Source organism: Octodon degus, unplaced genomic scaffold (assembly GCF_000260255.1).
Source record: "Octodon degus isolate 3935 unplaced genomic scaffold, OctDeg1.0 scaffold00010, whole genome shotgun sequence".
Classification (NCBI taxonomy): domain Eukaryota; kingdom Metazoa; phylum Chordata; class Mammalia; order Rodentia; family Octodontidae; genus Octodon; species Octodon degus.
In genome coordinates this window covers 10,536,453-10,540,677 of record NW_004524586.1, presented here as the reverse complement: position 1 = coordinate 10,540,677, position 4,225 = coordinate 10,536,453, and the positions used below count along the sequence as shown (strand labels likewise).

The window sequence follows — 4,225 nt, the reverse complement described above, 5'->3', positions numbered from 1 at the left end:
TGATATTTTTAAAACCACAGCCTTTGGTTTTATTAAATTTTGCTGTTGTTTTTCTTTTTCCAGTTACTGATTTCTGCTGATATTCTTATATTATTCCTATTTTGTTATTTTGGATTCGTACCACCTTTCTCTGTGTTCTTAAGATAGAAGCTTAAGCTGGGGTGAAATTATGACTGGGAGCCTACCTTATAATTTATTGCTGTAATTTTCCCTCTTTATATCCCTTTAGCTATGTACCATAAATTTTGATACATTGTGCTGAATTTTCATTCAGTTCAAAACATTTTTCTAACTTTTTTTTTTCACCAATGGGTCATCTAGAAATTTTTTTTCAAAATTTCCAGATATTTAAATTTTTCTTGTTATCTCTAGAGCATATTTCCAGTTCAAGTTCATTTTGGCCAAAGAACATATTTGGATCATTTCAGTACTTTAATTTTATTGCTATTTGTTTAATTAACATGTATATAATCTGGTTTCTTTTTTTGTTTGTTTTTTTTGGCTTTTTGAGACAGGGTCTCGCTGTGTAGTTCAGGTTGGCCTTAAGCTCACTTCACTTTGTGTCCGAGGCTGGTCTCAAATTCACAAGGATCCTCCTGTATCCCAAGTGCCGGGATCACAGGCTTGTGCCACCACACCCAGCCTTATTTAATCTTTTTTTTTTTTCCCCAGAACCAGGGATTGAACTCAGGCCCTTGCGCTTGCCAGGCAAACGCTTATTCTACTGAGCCATCTCCCTGACGCCTTTTAATCTGTCTTGATAAACATTATATATGTACTTGAAAATAGCAGTATCTATCTAGTGCCACTGGGCTATGTATCCTACAAATGTCAAATTGGAAGATAAAGTTGAGTCATCTGTATCCTTAATAGTTTTGGGTGTACTTCTTTCATCTCTTACTGAGAAATGAGTGTGGAAGCCTCTAGTTATATTGTGAGTATTCCTAGTCCAACTTCTGCTTCTGTGTTTGAAGTATGCTTGAAGTTTTGTAGTTTGATTAATATACATTAGAATTGCTAGAAGTCCTCCATCTATTGATTCCTTTTTTTATAAAGTTTTTTTTTTAATTTTATTTATTTATGTGTGTGTGTGTGTGTGTGTGTGTGTGTGTCCATCCAGCTCAGCCCACCAGGGGGCGCAGCTGGCTGGCATGTGGTGCTGGGGGATTGAACCGCGGTCCCTGTGCTTTGCTAAGCTTGTTCTAAGTAGGTGCTTTAGACCACTGAGCCATCTCACCAGCCCTTGATTCCTTTATCTTTATCATTATGTGACACCATAACTTACCCTGGGGATGTTTCTAGTTTGGAAACTGACCTTGTCGAACACAAATACAGTCATTTTGGCTTTCTTTAGATTCATGTTTACAATATACATGTTTTCCTGTCCTTTCAATCATTCTGCACCTTTGTATTTAAAGAGATTTTCTTGTAGAGGGCATAAAATATTTTTGCTTATTAAAAAATCTAATCTGAAATGACTACTTTTGAATTGTATTCCTTAGCCTAATCACATTTAACAGTCTAGTTTTCTATTCGTGCTCTCTCTGTCTCTTGCCTTTTCTGGATTATTTGTTTATTTGGTTCGGGGTCTCCCTCTGCAGCTTGGACTCATAGTGATTCTCCTGTCTCCGCTTCCCCAGGGCTGGGATTATAGGCATGAGCTACCACGCTGTGTTTCAGTGGCTGGCACAGCATGTAGTACTGAGGATTGAACTCTGGTCTTTGTGCTTGCCAGGCATGCACTTAGACCACTGAGCTGTCTCTCCAGCTCTGGATTATTTGCTTTTATGATCCTATTTTTACCTTCTCTTATTGTTTAATTTTTAATGCTTTCTTAGAATTTTAAAAATCATCTTTAGTTTATTCCACATCTTGAAGATACAATGTTAATTCACATGTAATTGTTTCCTTTTCCTCTTTCCACTCTTTGCTATTGTTTTCAAATAGTTTGCTTTTTTTTTTTTTCTTCCAGTACCAGGGATTGAACTAGTGACTTTGTGCTTGCCGGGCAGGTGCTTACACTACTGAACTATATCCCTAACCCAGTTTGCTTTTTAAAAATATTTTTTATTTTTGGGGCCGGGGAGATGGCTCAGTGGAATAAGTGCTTCCCTAACAAGCACAAGGGTCTGAGTTCAATCCCCGGTTCTGAAAAAAAAAAAAAAAATTATTTTTTATGTATTTAGGACAGGGTCTACAGGATCTCATTATGAAGATCAGACTCATAGTGTTTCTCCTGTTTTCAGCCTCCCAAGTGCTGGGATTATAGATGTGCACCCCCACGCCCAGTCTCAATCGCTGTCTCAGCGCACCCCAGGGGCGGAGCCAGCACAGCATGCCAGGGATCGAACCCCAGCTGCTGTGCCCTGCCTAAGTAGGTGCTTTAGTCCACTGAGCTATCAGGCCAGCCCATAGTTTACTTTTATATATGTTATGAATCCTGTGGTGCTTTGTTACTAGTTTTGCTGTGAACAATCTGTTCCGTTGAAAAGGTATTAAAAGTAAAAAAAAAAAGTCTTTCATATACACCTTCATTTGTTACCATTTTGAATAATCTTAATTTCTTCGTGTAGATTAAGTTTCCACTGGACAGCTTCTCCTCTGCCTGAGAAACTCTCCACAGCACTGTGTAGCTGTCAGGCTGCTGCCACCTGAGTCCTTTCCACTTTGTGTGTGTGTGTGTGTGTGTGTGTGTGTGCGTGTGTGTAGCAGCTGTCGCCTTCACCTGCTTCCTTTTCGCTCCCTGCATTAATAACAGCACCCGCACCGCACGCAGTTCCCTCGTTGGCGTGGGAGTGCGGGGAGTTTTAGTATGTTCTCAGAGCTGTGTGGCCATCGCTACAAATTTAGAACATTTCTGTCACCTTCAAAAGCAACTCTGAGCCCATTAGCAGGTGCATGCCACCTCTCCATGCCCCGGCCCGCGTGATTGTTTGTCTACTTTCTCTGTACGTTTCTCTCCTGTGGGCCTTTCGTCTACACGGCTTCATACTGCATGTAATGTTTTATGTCTGTCTTCCGTTGCCTCATGGAATGTTTTCAAGGCCCACCCGTGCTGTTGCGTCCTTCTTTGCGGTTGCTGAATAATATTCCATTGCATGGATACAGCACGTTTGTTTATCTGCTCATAAGCTGGCAGACATTTGATTTGCTTCCACCTTTAGCTCTTGAGCATAATGCTGCTGTGAGGCCAGCGAGGTAGCTCAGAGGACTAAGCACCTGCATAGGCAAGCGCAGGGACTGGGGTTCGATCCCTGGCACCACATGCCGCACAGGCCCTGCCCCTGGCGCACTGAGCCAGCCTCTGAGACCAGCCGTGGCGGCGCTCGCCTGTAAGCCCAGCGCTGGGGAAGCTGGAGGATCACTACGAGTCCGGGCTGTGCAGAGACCCTGGACCAAATAAATAAAGATTTTTTAAAAATAAAGTTAAAAATGCTGCTGTGAGCACTTGTGAACAAGTAAGTGCTCGAGTAGACATAGTTTTGTCTCTCCGAGGTATAGACCTGGGCGTGGCGTTGCTGGGTCAGAGGCGCTTCTGTAACGGCCGAGAGGAACCACCAGGCTGCTGCGTCTGAGCAGCTCTGGCGTTTTGCGCTCCCGCGTGCAGCCCGACAGTTTTCCTGTCTCGCCCTGCGCTATCTCACAGTGCTCTGCCCCTTTCGGCTCTTGAGGTAGAATCCTGGGACTAAGAGGCTTTTGCTCGTGGCCACCCCCAAGGGCAGCTGCTTTTCGGGGGCGCTCTTACACAGAATTTGCAGGTCCTTATTTAATTCCTGGGGCTAGAAGGAAAGGGGGACTGCACCTTGCCACCTGCAGGCCTCTGCTGCGCTTCGCTCAGTGGCCTAGAGCTGCGCTGTCAGAGCCAGGGCTGGGGAAGGGAAGGCGCACCTGTACCTGGCCTAGTGGCAGCTGACCCTGGTGGGCCACGCCTCGGGGTGGGATGGGGCTCTCCGGTCCCTTCTCTGCACTCAGCCTTTCCTGTAGCGCCTGGTCCAAGCTCCCAGGAGGGGCTCTGGGGTCCCCAGCTGGTCCTAAGTGCTGTGCTAGCAGCCTTTGGCTTTAGGAATCTGTTTACATTGAGGCTGATTTATCTTCTCTTGCACTCTGTAATGAAGGGTGTGTGTGACCTGCCTCTCCTGAAAAGGGTTTTGTGATGTTTGGAATTCAGCCCCCATGGGTGCCTTCAGCTCTTTAATCGCTTTCAGAGTAGATATGGTTTTTTTTT

The 4,225-nt window shown here is 44.3% G+C and overlaps 1 protein-coding gene across 1 annotated transcript in view; it reads left to right on the top strand.

Annotated features, from left to right (window-relative positions):
• Positions 1-4,225, top strand: part of Jakmip3 (Janus kinase and microtubule interacting protein 3) — a 160,233-nt gene that overhangs the window by 49,730 nt on the left and 106,278 nt on the right. The window lies entirely within an intron of this gene.